The sequence below is a fragment of the Globicephala melas genome, chromosome 11 (genome assembly GCF_963455315.2).
Source record: "Globicephala melas chromosome 11, mGloMel1.2, whole genome shotgun sequence".
In the NCBI taxonomy this organism is placed as follows: Eukaryota; Metazoa; Chordata; class Mammalia; order Artiodactyla; family Delphinidae; genus Globicephala; species Globicephala melas.
In genome coordinates, this window is record NC_083324.2 from 89,873,210 (window position 1) to 89,888,555 (window position 15,346).

At 42.2% G+C, this 15,346-nt stretch overlaps 1 protein-coding gene across 3 annotated transcripts in view; it reads left to right on the forward strand.

Moving 5' to 3' along the window:
• ATXN1 (ataxin 1) overlaps positions 1–15,346 on the forward strand; it is a 517,157-nt gene that overhangs the window by 151,363 nt on the left and 350,448 nt on the right. Inside the window, exon 1 of one of the 3 annotated variants that reach the window (XM_030881356.2) lies at positions 6,145–8,760. The exons of the other annotated variants lie outside the window; for them this stretch is intronic. The gene's annotated coding sequence lies outside the window, so the exon portion shown is untranslated. Of the gene's footprint in view, positions 1–6,144; positions 8,761–15,346 lie in introns of those variants that run through there. 3 annotated transcript variants of the gene reach the window in all.

Below are 15,346 nucleotides of genomic sequence, written 5' to 3' on the forward strand. Positions count from 1 at the left end.
AAAAAATAAGCAAAGGAGGTTTTTGGTTTTTGTTTGCAAATGGTACCCTGTTGCATGAAATTTTTTCCAAGGGTCATGCAATTCTGTAGGAGAAGGTAGCAATTTAATGCACTCTTAGCTATTAAGGGCTTAGAGCTAGGTTACTTTTAAGTTACTCCCATGTCATTACAAAAATATGTAATGAATTTAAAAGATTAAAAATAATCACATCTAGTTGAACATAAAAGTGCTTATAAAGGCATATGTGTGTATCTGTATGTAGTCATTTGCACATACACATTTATATATGTATGTCTTGTATTATTTTTTTCTGGCGTTGCATGTGTTTGTAGGTATAGATATAGCATGCACTCTTTACAGAACTAATGTTAGGGGCCCTTTTATGAACTAACTATATGATTTGGAGCTTTACCAAATGTGATTTTTTTCAAAGGTCACAATTTTGGCCTGTAATAAAAAGCAGTATGGTATTGAGGTTAAAGTGTGCATATGTGTCTGTCTATATCTTCTCTCTCTCATCTTTTTGCTTAGAGAAAAATCTATGCTCAAAGATACCAATGTGCCTACTAATAACTTAAAATATGAAAAAAAGAGCTACATATGACACTTTGTTGCAGTTTTGTACATTGTCTCAAAAACATGCTGTAAAAATATGGAAACTAGAAAAATCTTGGCAAATGTAGCCTAAGAGTGCAGCTGATTTAAAAGCTGCATTTGAGTATTCTAAGTACGGTTCTGTGACAGCTATTACTATAAGAATTGGCACAGCTAAGAAAATTTACACTTTAATACTTTAGAGCAAATAATTGCTTCGGATGCTTTAAATAGCACAGGAAGTGTGTAGAGTGTTTACTTGACATTTGTTATATTGAACACTAATACTGAAACAGATTCTTTGACCACAGAGAATGCCAGTGTAGGTGGGATGGGGGTAGACGGGAGAGAGAGACAGACGAAAAACAGCCAGCATGATTAGATAAAAATAAAATGGCAAATGAGCTTTTTCATGATAGAGGTATAGCAGCAAAATAAAATGCCCGTTTGTTCGATCAAGTTGTCTTGGAGTGTGGTAGCAGAAAGCAGAGTAAACAACTCCCTGGGGTTAGGTTTCTCCCGGTTTTAAGGTCCTGAAGTATGCTCGAGGCTCTCTTCAAAGCCTTCCAGCCCTTGGCTACTCTGGTTTAATTTTTAAGGTCCTGAAAGCGAGAGGAATGACCTCCCTTTTTATAAAACAGAAAGAAAAAAATCCCTCTTGTTATCTGTTTAATCTGCACACGCTTGTGAGTGTTTTTTTTTACGATAGCTCTGGTGCCCTCATTTCTCAGTGCAGCTCAGTACTTGTGATGTGTCGTCCCCCCCCCCCCCCCCCCCGCCAATGCATGTTGCACTCCCAGAGCCGCCTTTTCACCCTTGCCAGGCACTGTTCATGCGATTCTTATCCTAGGACGGGGTCTAGTGCAGTTGAGTGCTGCCCTAACTGCAGAGCATTTCTTTTTGCACCAACTGCTTACCATGCACTGTGATTCAGCTGCATTTAATGGGAAGAAAACAGGATATACTTTAGGCTACTAAATCCTGTCCCATTCATATATATTTGAGTCAATTGTACAGTGTCTTAAAGGGAGTTTTAAATGCCTATGTTAAAAACGAATTGGTATGTGTGATAGGTCCAAGAATGTGAAATTGTGCAATGTTAATGAAGTTTGTTAAAAGCTGCTTCCTTCTAGCTTGTCAACATGAGCCGCTGTAAAATACCCAAGGGAATTTTTTTTAAATTTGCGGTACACGGGCCTCTCACTGCTGTGCCCTCTCCCGCTGCGGAGCACAGGCTCCGGACGCGCAGGCTCAGCGGCCATGGCTCACGGGCCCAGCCGCTCCGCGGCATGTGGGATCCTCCCGGACCGGGGCACGAACCCGTGTCCCCTGCATCGGCAGGCGGACCGTCAACCGCTGCGCCACCAGGGAAGCCCTAGATTGGCTTTTATCTTCTTATTTTGTTCATTCTGTCCACCCTGTTTTTTTTTGTTTTGTTTTTTGGCCGTGCCTCGCAGCTTACAGGATCTTAGTTCCCCGACCAGGGATCGAACACATTCCCCCTGCAGTGGAAGCGTGGAGTCTTAACCACTGTGCCACCAGGGAAGCCCCTACCCAAGGGAATTTTGAAAACAGCAATCAAGAGTCAAAACTTCACGGTGCAGTGTGGCCCAGCACCCAGAACGCTCTGCGGTGGAGAGGCTGTATTTATGGCTTTGCCACTGACTGGAGAGTTGACCTTGAATAAATCATGTTCAACTTCTCTGTGCTTCAGTTAGCTTTTGAAAGACATGTGTGGTTGTGTATAGCCAGTGGGAAGGCAATAACAAGTTCACAACAAAAGGAGAACTTGAAGGAAAATTTTATTATAAAAGAGCCGTGGGCATGAATGCAAGCCTTATGTAGGGTACTATAAATAAGTCTTGGTACACATGGCTCCTAAGAAATGTAGAGGGTTTTATTCTAATACTCTTGCTGTATTTTGTAGAATTAAAAAAATATATATATATATAGTTTTACCTTTTAATTCCAGAAAGCTTTGTGTTCAGACTTTTTTTTTATAAGTTCCACCTTATATAGAGGGATTTTTTTTCCTTTAGAATGTTACAATTTAAATTGTAATCGAGCAGTAACAAATATCATTTAATATACAAAGACATTTAATTTTATTTTTAAAAGGGTATTCCAAGTTGTTATTTATTTTAAAAAGTTTATTTCACTTTAGTCTGTTGCTACCCCTGCAGTGATCTCAGTGGTTTTTCATTCATCCAGGGAGTAAGGAAGAAGAGTGTCCAACACTTAACATGCCTGAAACACTAGCAAGCACAAAACACTTAAGTACCCTTGTGACTTACGGTCAGTGGGCCTGTTTCCCCTTCCTAGTGTGTCAGCAATCGGCTGGAAGGACCAGAATCCATAGGTGGAAGTAAGATATAACCATGGGGATTGAGAATCAAAGGAGGGCTTTTTAGTTTGTGGTGCCCAGAGCCACACATCATTGCAGGAAGTTGTCGGGTCTCAGGAAACCAGTCGCTGATAGGTCCCCCTAACCCACATCTCCCTGGTCAAGCCCTGGCAGTTAAATTGCCTCATGTAAGGTTACATTGTTGTAAAAGGGACATAAGTACTGCAGGTCCAGATGCTGCAATTTGAACAAAAGGTTATGAGCTTTCCATGTTACTGAGAGCCTAACTCTGGAGTCTCAGGTGGAGTTGTGCCGTGTGTAAATATAAGCCTCCAGCTCTGAGCTTAAAGAAAACATTTCAAAGAAAGCCAGAGAAAAAGCTTATAGATTTAGCACCGTATCCATGACTCACTTTCTCTTTGCTCTTTCCATCCAGCTGTTACTCATTTTACCTCAGACCCTACAAGAAGGCTCCTGTGATGTTTTCCCTTTGGCTGCTTTGCCAAAAATACAAATACACGCCTTAATAAGGGTGAGAGAGAGAAGAGACAGAGGTCACAATTTTTTTAAAAATTTATTTTATTTTTGGCTGCGTTGGGTCTTCGTTGCTGTGCGCGGGTTTCAGTAGTTGTGGCTCGCAGAGCACAGGCTCAGTAGTTGTGGCACATGGGCTTAGTTGCACCGCGGCATGTGGAATCTTCCCAGGCCAGGACTTGAATCCGTGTCCCCTGCATTGGCGGGCGGATTCTTAACCACTGCGCCACCAGGGAAGTCCAAGGTCACAGTTTTTAATCCTGGTTCTGCTGATAACAAACTCCATGGCCAGATACTTTGTACAAAAAGGGAGGATGGTTTTGAAATTCGTTCTCAGTTGCCAGATGGCAGCCATCTCTCTGTAGAAGGGCTTGTCTCAGATGTCCACTGTGTTTGGATTGCTGAGGTGCCACTTGGATCAGCTCTCCTGGGCTTTTGGAAGTAGCCCTGGAGGTGTGACAGCAGCCTTAAGAATCCTTAGCAATTGGGACTGAATTATCAGGAGAACAGGAAGGGATAAAGGCTATGTGATAGGGAACAGGGTGCCAAGCTCTTCTGAAGCTGCTATTTAAACTTGGCCTGTTATGCCTGTGTGTTCGGTTATCGTTGGATATCCCAGGATTTTGTATTTCCTGTGATACGAATACCAGCCCTGCCACTTACTAGCTTGGTCAAGTCACTTAATGCCCCAGTTTCTTCATCTGAAAAGTGGGGATTATAATCAGCATGAGGATTAAATAAATCAATATATGTAAGACACTTAGAAGAGCACTTGGTACCTGGTAAATGCTGTTGATGCTTAGTACTGTTACCATGTTATTGTTCTCCTTTGGGGTTTTCTAATTTATCTGTGTAGTGTTTAGGGCAAAGTAACAGGCATGTGGGAGGTGGTGGTGGTGGCGTGGGTGAGAGGGTGACCGAGGGTGGTAGAGAGTGTGGACATAACCTGGTGTCCACCCCAGGTCTCAGCCTTTGCCTGTGCATATCGTGTTTATTTCTGACCACCAGGCTTGGCTCAGATTCTTCCCTCACCCCTCTGCCTTTACTCCCACATTCTGCCCTGCCGTGAACGTCCAGCATGAGCCTCCCCTTCTCCAGGACGGAAAGGTTTCCCCAGCTATTTCAGCCTAAACCAGTCTCCTTCCCCACTTCCCTCAGTTCCTGTGTACTTGTCTGCACAGCTCATTTTATCGTGTCATTATTGCTTCATTCCGTTTCTTAGAGGTCCTGCTTCCCAGTCAGCCTCCATGTGACTGGGGGCTCTTGCCGCCTCTCAGGGTCCAGGGCAGTGAGGCAGAAAGAGCAAGGGTCAGGGAGGAAAGGAACCTGCTTCCCTCTCTCTAATAAACTCAGCATGCTCACGGCATTTGATCTCTCTAATCCTCAGAGCTTTGCAGGTAAAATGAGGGTCTGGACTAAGTGACCTCTAAATTTTCCCTTGCAGCTTCATCGTTTGAGAGTAGTACAGATGTGCATAAATCTGTGTAGAAGGAGTGAACGAATGTCCACTCTCCAGTTGCTCAGGACAGCATTAGTTATTTTTGTGCCCAGTAGCATCTCTGCTTGGTGAATGGAAGAAACAGTCTACATGATGAAGGTTTCACTTTCATTGGACAGAAATTTTGTTCATTTTGATCCTTTCGTGGTCTGAATTCGTGTCCACATCTGAGTTTATATTAGTAATTTGCCAGTGAAAAAAGATTTTCTGTGCTAAAAAGTAATACAAATTATATCACAGACAAAATATTGAGTACATCAGAAAGGAAAAGAGTACATAAGAAAGCACTTTAGAAGTCCCCGTTTGCATGCATTGCTATTTTATATAATATAAATATAAAGCTCTCATAGTGTATTCACTTAATAATTTATTGCTCATTTTGAAGTTTTTCTGTAAGTACTTAAGAGATTTAAAACTATATCTTTTTTTAATTGAAGTTTAGTTAATGTACAGTATTGTATAAGTTACAGGGGTACAGTATAGTGAGTTCACAATTTTTAAAGGTTACACTCTATTTATAGTTATTATAAAATATTGGCTGTATTTTCCGTGTTGTGCAATATATCCTTATAGCTTATTTTATAAATAGTAGCTTGTACCTCTTAACCCCCTACCCCTATCTTGCCCCTTCCCCCTTCCTCCTCCCCACTGGTAACCACTAGTTTGTTTTCTCTATCTGTGTGTCTGCTTCTTTGAAACTATATCTCTTTTTAAAAGTTTATAATTTGGGCTTATTTTCTTATTCATATTAGGCATCTTATCTGAACCCAATTTACCGAGCACTTATTATTATTTTTGGTATGTTAGGAGAATTGATATATATACATATACACACAGTAGCTGAAATTTCTACCATCGTCTTAATATTTTGGCATTACTTATGCATTTCATTTATTCCTCTTCCCTAATTATCTACATCTGGATCAAAAATTGATAGTTCCGGGCTTCCCTGGTGGCGCAGTGGTTGAGAGTCCGCCTGCCGATGCGGGGGACACGGGTTCGTGCCCCGGTCCGGGAAGATCCCACGTGCCGCGGAGCGGCTGGGCCTGTGAGCCATGGCCACTGAGCCTGCGTGTCCGGAGCCTGTGCTCTGCAATGGGACAGGCCACAACAGTGAGAGGCCCGCGTACAGCAAAAATAAATAAATAAATAAATAAATTGATTGATTGTTCCTTTATCATATTTAAGGCATCCATTTACTTTATGATTTTATGAATACTTGAAAATTTTGAACTTACTGATCTTAAATTTACTAGGGCAAGAGAGAGGGGAGGGAGAGATAGAAAGAGACGGAATGGAATTTGGCCATTTATTTATGGCTGTAACCGTCTTTGTACATGAGAGGAATGACTTCATAATTGAGGAGGCTTTTGGTAATAAGCCACTATGTTTTCAAGTGAATTACTCTCTGGAAAAAAATAGCCTTTGAAATATTATGTCATACAAGTTCAGACCAAGGAGGGAATAAGTTGACTATTTAATTAGGCTCCATATGGCTTGAACTCTTGGGAGAGCCACCTGAAACAGGACCCTGTTAAGAAATTATTCTGTGTCATACATAATCGTGTTCAAGAGGTCTTGGTAATTTGTATTGAAAAATGATAATTGGCATCATCCTCAAAGATGAGTTCTGTGACCTTAGATGTTTTCTGATTCAGCTTAGCAGTGACACTAAGATTTATACTGAAACCTCTTTGAATATTACTGGGAACACCCCACCCCCAACTTTTTATAGTTCACTGAGTGTGAAGAGCTCCTTCCTAGTATTTCATCTTAATCCGGTGATTGGCTTCCATGTTATAACCAAAAGGAAAATGTCTCTGGGTGTGGTGGGGAAGGGGAACTTGCTGGACACGGGGTCAAGAGGATAGAGAAACGCCAGCTGCTTTTATTTAGCAAATATTTACTGATCATTCCTGCCCCTGTGTATTTGCTCCTTGTGCACTGGGATCTGAATTGATCAAAAAGGTCTGCATGTATGGAGTCTTTCCTCATAGAAATGCTTAGGCTTCCCTTGGATGCTTTGTCCTCTTTTTTTAAAAATGGTGCAGAAGAATGCTGGCCTGAGTGTAGTCCGTTTGTATGGAGATGACTCTCTCCCTTATCTGGGCAAAAGTTTTGTTGGAGGAGAGAAGGTGGGAGTAGGCAGTAACCAAATATGTACCCTGAGTGCAAGTGATAATTGACCTCACTGATTAGAGAGAGGAGGGAAACATAGTTTATAAGTCTTCTTCATAGGATATTTCAAGTTAGATGTTTTTCTGAATTTGGTTTCTGATTTGAAAACTGGTCCGAGCTGTTTTTTGTTTCATCCGAACAAATTTACCGTGAATTGAGGGGTAGAGTGTTTCTTAAGCCTCAGATCTTTAGGCAGCGAGTCATTTCCATGTTGTTGAGACATTTTCTAGCCTTTATTGCCCCGTGTAGCTCATGCTTTTCTCTGGATGTTTTGACTCCTTAAGAAACTCGCAATAACAAATTAACAATCACACTCCTCTGGAATGAAAACACGCTGTAGTGGAGTAATAAATAGCAGTTCTGGAAACCTGAGTAAACAGAAAACTCTGCTTTCTTGCTTAAGAAGGCTCTAGATAAGGCGTCCAGTGTCCAACAGATACAAAGCAAGATACACCATGTAAAGCAAAAAGACATGAATGTGCTTTTCATTTTAATTGTCCAAGGGATTGTGGGGTGGAAACCGTAGATGCACTTTCATTCTTTAAAACTTACTAAGTAAATTATTTTCAGTCTTCTGACCTTCCTTCCCTCAAGTGGACCATTACTGATCAACAGGTTTGACTAGTTAAAATGAGCTGCATTTGTTTGGGAACCCCATGGTGGCCTCCGGCTTCTCCACTTCCTGTCATTCTCTGGTCTAAGTGGGAATAGCCCTGGGCCTTGACCTTGCTGGGGAAGATGTGAATCTGCACAGTGCTAAGAAGGAGTGCTGCCCAGGTACTGCTTGTCCTTGTACAACCCTCGTCTGTCTCATCAAGTGGCCCATCGGAATTTTTCTATCACGGTGAGATTATAGTCAGCTCCAGGGACTATTTCCATCCACCCTATTCATGGAGTTGCTTGCTCTGGTGGTGGCGGTGGATGGAGTAAAATTATACCCTCCCAAGTATCATTGCTGACCGGGATTCTTATCAACAGAAAATGATAAGAGGCCAGACAAGAAATTCAGGTGAGGCTTTTCTGGGGCCCCTGCGGCAGCAGAAGGGAGCAAAAACAACAGGTTCCCTTGCTCACTCCCCAAGGAGGGATGATCTGGTTCCTTACAGGTGGCGAGGGTAGGGATGGGTCCAGGGGTCAGGCTGGAGGGGCGGCTTAGGCGGTCTTCTTGCCCCTTTGGTGGTGCTGTGTGCAGGGGGCATGCCCAGTACCCTGCTTTTGCTCCTGGATCCTCAGAAGTGGCAGTTGGCTTTTTGTATCTTGTTGTCTGTAGTTTGCCCCAACTGCACATGGACGCAGCTATTTTTAGTCCCATATAGTTTTTTTGTATTTTGTTGCTCAAGGAGAGGTTAGTCCAGGTGCAAACACTGCAACAAAGGGTTCCAGGTCCCAGGTCCTAGCTTATCTGAGGGTGAACACTTGATTTGATCAGAGGCCATTGTCATGGAAGAAGATGTTACAGCTCCTTTATGACCATAAGTGCTTGGAGGAGAACATTGACGCGCACAGAATCTGAATGCCTGGGGACTTTGGATTTCCCATTAATCAAAAAGACACCTTAAAGAACCTGCTGAGATTTATGAATTTTCTTTAGATTCCTACTGAGGAATTGGAGGTAAGTTTTGTTTGTTTGTTTGTTTTTTCCTCCTTGCCTGTTTCAGTGTCTCATGAAATGTGCCCATGTTTAGCCTGTCCAGTTGAAAAATGGACTGCCATCCACTTCGTACTTAGGACAGTGAAGTTTTTCCCACACCTGGCTGAAGGAGCTTATTTGGTTCACCTTCCAGTCTGAGGCGTGTTGAGTCAGACAGAGGCAAAGATTTAAATGTTATTAACATGAGAAAAATCTTTTGAATGTGAAGTCATCATGGTTGAGGTTACTTTGAACATTCCTCATAGTCTCTTTTATGATTTGTGCCGGAATCAACACGCTTTAGTTTTATGCTAAAAAACACTGTGGATGGAGTGAACATGGACATGAATTTGAAATTACGTGATGGCCAGAAACTTTCGTATTACAGAAATGTTATACTGTGATAAATGTTTCGTGAAGCTCCATGGCTCACGGGCTGTTTTTAATGGCTTTGGCGTTCAGGAATTTTGAAAGTCAGATTCTTTGTAATTTAAATTTCCTTCTAAGCAAGGAAGTACACTATGTTATTAATTTAAAAAATATATATACTTAGAAGTTCAGATTGTGTAATTATCTTAATGCTTCATAGCCTCTTTTCTGACTAAACATTGGAACTTATGCTGTTGAATGCAGGGAATTTGTCCAGAAAAGCTTAAGGAAATTTAGTCTACACAGGGAAATTTGCTCGATTTATAAATAAAAGGTTTAACTAAAGGGATGATACGTAGCAATTTTCTTATCTTTAAAAGATTGCATTTGAATTTTGTCTCTTAGCCCTTCTTTTAGGATTAAGAAATTATCATAGCTTGTTTTTTGGTAGATGATTTATAGTAATAAGTTTTGTGCAATCTGACTGTGGGTAATTGAACTCATTTTAAGTGTGTAAGGATAGACTGCCTTTTAAAGGATGACAAAAAGGCATCTTTTTTATAAAGTGAAAATGTCCCCAGAGATGGCCCACCTGAAATCTTGAAGTATGAAAGAAAGATAATATAGTATGTCACTCTGTCTCTTGAAGGAATGGCCTCTTCTATTGGAAAATAACTTTAAAGAATTCAGAGTTTAGAATTTTTAGGTGAAATGATTTATAAATCATGGCACTGGCTTTTAATCCTTGGTAGGATTCTTCTTAGAAATAAAGAAGCCTGCATAAATATTTATATGAACATAACCTTAAGTATTTAAAATGTAGCATACCAACCTTATTTAAAGACAACTTTATGCATGACAGTGCACATTTAAAGTTCCTGGATAAAAATTCTTTGTACCTTTTTTGGAAGAAAAAATCTTACATAGTTTAAAAAAATTTTTTTCTTTTAACTCCTAACTGTAACAAAGCTTTTGAGCAGAGTAGGAGACTAGTATTGTTACTCACACTTACTGCTAGTATTGTTACTCACACTTACTGCTAGTATTGTTACTCACACTTATTGCCATATTGTTACTCACACTTACTGCTGGTGTTGTTACTCACAGAGCAGGGGAAGCAACACTATATGTTCAACTTTAGCAAGTTAGATGCATTAACTTATTCATTTAAAGAACTTGAGTGACAAAACCTTAATTTTAGAAAACATTAAATTAAACCTAAATTATAGAAACTATTAATAGTGCTTAGCAAAGCTGGTATAGAATCAGGTTTGGTTACTATAATGACTCAGATGCTTTATAATTTGACATATTTTCTCTGTTTAAGCTTAAGGTTTTTCCCATTATTTTGGATTTTTAAAATTAATATTTACTGTGGGTTCGGCACTCATACAAGAGGAGAGAAGGGGAGAGAAATACAGGTGGGTGATCAGGGGAGGAGGCTGGGCGAGGCGCCCGGGGGCTGACACTGCAGTAAGATGGTGGGGAATCTGCATTTATGGTCACTGGACTTTCTCAGAATGCCCCACGGCTCCCCAGGAACTGTATTTACATGATGTTATACGAATATGTGTTTTTCTGGGGCGAGGGTTGTAGCTTTCACCAGATCCTCAAAGAATTCTCTGTCCCTCCAAAGTTCTATAAGAACCACTAATGTAAAATTGAAAGGTCCGGATATCTTCGAGGGTAAGATGTTAAGTATGAGTTACGGAAAACAAGCCATGGGTTACCTTTTTTACACAATTAAAAATGACCATGACAACCATAAATCTGTTTTCTGTGTCTGTGAGTTGATAAAATAGATGAACAACAAGGACCTACTGTATAGCACAGGGAACTATATTCAATATCTTGTAATAACCTATAATGGAAAAGAATCTGAAAAAATATATATGTGTGTGTATCACTTTGCTGTACACCTGAAACTAACCTAACGTTGTAAATCAACTACACTTTAATAAAAAAAATGACCGTGACATGGCCACGGATGAACTACGTTAAGTTGGCATTGCAAACCCACCTGGTACATGTTTAAAACACAGTGTGTTTATTTTGAGATAACGAAAAAATAACATCTTGTGGTTTGTCGCATCCCCGTTCTGAGATGACGAGGTGCTGTAACCTTGTTCATGGTAGCTCCTGATTTTTTTCTGTGTTAGAAATTGCTCGGCGGGGGACAAGTGAGGTGCCTTTGGGAAATGTGCGAGTGATTGAGCGAAGAGGGTAATCAGTATCTTCGCAGACCTGTCTTCTGGTTTACGTTTGTGTTAAGTGTGCGGAGCAGGAGGCCTTGAACAGTTTGGAAGTGGGGAGCTGATTACATTGGAGTGTCCGGCACACGTTGTGCCCCCCTTTACAGGTGCACAGTGTACAGTTTGCAAAACTGTACACTTGGCTCTGCGCTTGATAAGGGCAGACATCCCTTGTCTGAGTTCTGGCTGTGTCACCATGCTGGCACAACATCTGGCCTGCACAATATCCGAAGAAATATTTTGTTGAATAAATGACCTCAGTTGGTTCTCAGGGCCATCCTGTGGGTACAGACAGACATAGCAAGTTTCAGCATTCCATTCTCTGGGCTCAAAGAGAGCAATTATTTACCTAAGGTCACATGGCTGGTAGCTAGAGGATCTCGGCCTCTCCTTTATGCTGTGCTTTATCTTGACTCTAGTAATAAAAGTGGAAAAGCCACACTTTATCAACTGCGTTTTGATAGAAGAGAGTGGGTGAATGGTTGTAACCCTCAGAGAGTCTCAAAAATCATGGTAGCCTGTTGGACTTGTAACAGAGAGAAAATCTTAAGTGAGTATCTCTTGATGGTGCTATCAAGTCAGGTTTTCAATTAGCTGAAGATAAGAAAAATAATTTATTCCTTTTTATGCAACTAGATATTTATTGACCGTTTCCTCGGTGCCAAGTATAATGTGTACACTGGGTAGGTATATAACCGAACGAGTGCAGTGTGAGCCCCTGCCCTCGGAGAGCTTACCTTCTTGTAGGGGACACAGATCACTAGTAAATCCGTAAGCGTACTCTGTATTTCAGACAAAAATCAGAGCAGGGTACGTTAGGGGAAAGAGAGTGATGGTGGCTGCAAGAGGATGATTTTATTTGGGGAAGTCAGGGAAAGCCTTTCATAAGATGTAACATTTGTGCAGAGACCTCAGTGATGTGTAGGAGTGCTGGGGGGCGAGATGGAAATCAGCAGAAGAGCACTGCAGGTGGAGAGAATGGCTGAGCAAATGCCCTGAGGTCAGGAAGAGCCTTTAATTCTGGCATGAGAGGCCAGAGGACTTCGATTTTATTCTACATGTGCTAGGAGACTGAATTAGGGCTGCCCTAGCAAATTACCACAAACTTGATGGGCTTAAAACAACAGCAGTTTGTTCTCTCACAGCTCTAGAGGGGAGAAGTCTGAAATCAAGCTGTCACACACTGTCTCTCTGAAGGCACCGGGGGAGAATCTTTCCTTGTCTCTTCCAGCTTCTGGTGACTCCAGACATTCCTTGGCTTGCGGAAGCATCACTCCAGTCTCTACCTCTGTGTTCACACGGCCTTCTCCTCTGCGTCTGTGTCTTGTCCTCTTCTGTCGCTTGTAAGGACACTGGTCGTTGGTTTTAGGGCCCACGCAGGTAATCTAGGATGATCTCATCTCGAGATCCTTAAGCACGTCTGCAGAAACCCTTTTTCCACAAAAGGTCATAGTCACAGGCTCTGGGACATGAGCACATCTTTTTGGGGCCCACCGTTCAACCCATTACAGGAACCATGGATGACATTTAAGCAGAGGGAGTGACGGCATCTCCGTTGTTCTAAAAAGATGGCTCGGGTGCTGTGGGAGAATAGTTGTAGGTGGATGAAGAATCAACCAGGGAGACGGCTGAGGGGCTATTGCAGAGGCCCAGGGTAGTGGGGGAGATGGAGAGCAACGGGTGGATTTCAGTTCTGCATCACAGGGGAGCAGAGGGCATTTGTTTGATAGATTAGAAGTCGCGAGGAAAGAAAAGAGAACATCCAGGATGGTGGTGCCCTTCACGGAGAAGGGGAAGACTGGTTCAGGAAGAGGCTGGGGCAGTGGTGGTGCCCTCCAGAGTTCTGTTTTGGGTATGTAAACTGTGAGAAGTGGAGATGCTGGGTGTTCGTTAACTTACACACATGGATCTGCAGCTCAGTATAGCCATACGTTTGAGCTTTGTCGGTCCAGGGATGGGTATTGTTGAAGGACACCCCTCTCCAGGAGGAGGGTTGCCATGGAGTGGAGACCATGATTGAGTCCATTAGGATGAAGATCACTGAGCTGATGACCACCAATTTCAGTCTCTCAGCCCAGCTCCCGGCCTTTATGTCAATGTCTGAGGGAGGGGAGGGCAAGTCGGGTGCGGGCCATCAGGAGAGCCTGGCTCCGTTATCCTAGGCCTTCACAAAGGCCATGTGTGCTTAAGTTTTTTTCATTATTATCATCGTTTCCTTTGAATTCTTTCATTCTAAGCCCGACAAGCCTGACTGGCAGATGCACTGTCTGATTTTTCTAGTTTTAGATTATATGCTTTTTCTTCAAGCCATCTTCGTCTATTAACCTACATTCATTTTTAATTTTAATGCTCCAATCAATAATTATTTCACTTGACAGTTTCTGACAGTCTGCTGCTCCATTTAGCTGTTTAGCATGAATTTAAAAGGTGATTTCTCAGTCTGCACAAGTGAAGTAAACTTGCTCTTTCGTCCTCTGCTTTGGGGGGTATAGAAAGATAGGCATGTTCACTCTGCCCTGGGGAGTTTTTAATATAGAAATACTTCATCGTTTTCCATATAAGGAGAATGAGGACTACAGAGCCACTAACATTTTCTGTTATGTAGCATTTGGCTTATGTTATAAAGTTACTTGGAAGGCCGGATTTCTGTTCATTGGTATTGATACTGTGAGGTCAGCCCTGCAGCTGTTTATTGGATACTCATTTTACGCAAGGCACTACGTTAAATGTGATGGGAAATTAATACACCGTCCCCAAGAAGTACGATGGTCAGGGAAAGAAGGCCACTTCCAAAATTTTGATAGGTAGAAATATTTAGAAAATGACAACTTTATCTTGCTGCATAGCTGCACTTAGGCTAAGTGGAATTCCTCCTTGGAAATTCCAAGTGAAAAGCTAGGCTCCAAAGTTCACGGTCATCTTTGTGTCTACATTATACACACACATAGGTGAGCATGTTGTAGTCAAGGGCAAACGTAGCCGAAGACCAAGCAGGGCGGGGAGTGTTCTTTCCTACTAGAATCACAGTGTTCACATTCTTGGCAGCTCAGATGGTGTCCGCTATAGCCGTTAGTTTACATTTTGATAATTGACCAACGAGCATATCATATTTAATTCTTACTTGGATCGTGCCTCAGAGCACAGCATTGCCAGTGAAACACACTGCAAATGGGAAAGTAAGCGTTTTCCTTGGGAACTCACTTATTCCATCGGCTCTTCTGTGACTGTGAGCATGACCTGTAGGTTAGAAGTTCTGGAACAGAAGGAGGAAACTGGATCGTGTCACAGTGAACAGGAAAGGAGGTGCTTCATACTCCGTCTCCTTCGCAGTGAGCTCTGATTTTCCTCCTTGGTCTGGGGCCGTTTGGCCTCGCATATCCTGGCATGATTTAGGGAAGCAGGCCCTGACCTTCTGGTGCCCTCTGTTTCATTTTACTCCAGGCATATTACCAGGCACAATTCATTGTCATATTTTTGTGGCTAAAACTTCTCCGACTTCAGTACTGAGCCTTTGTTTTTCAGCAGGGCAAAAGAGCTAGCATTTTCTGGACATCACTGACGCTTTGCCACAATTGAGGTTTTTAAATAAACCTTACATGAACTTCATCACACTTTACGGTCACAGCTGTGCCAGTCGCTGATTAGGACTGTGAGTACTTGCCTGTTGCTTGTTTTGACTTAGCTCCGGTTTCTAGATTATTTACTTAGATCTGCTGCCAGTTTTCATTGTACACGTACATAGGGATGCAAACATAAACTCTGTCCTGAAGCAGCCAGTGCTTTGGCTTCAGTGTCCCATAAGGACTGCAGGAACCAGTTTAAAGTGAGCAGAGCTGAAAGTGGTATGCCAGCCAGGCCGTCAGAGAGGGCCGGCTGGGTCTCCACACGCTTGCCACCCTTAGCCCCTCAGCCCAGAGGTGGCTTCAGGTCTGTGTCCAGGGCTTGCC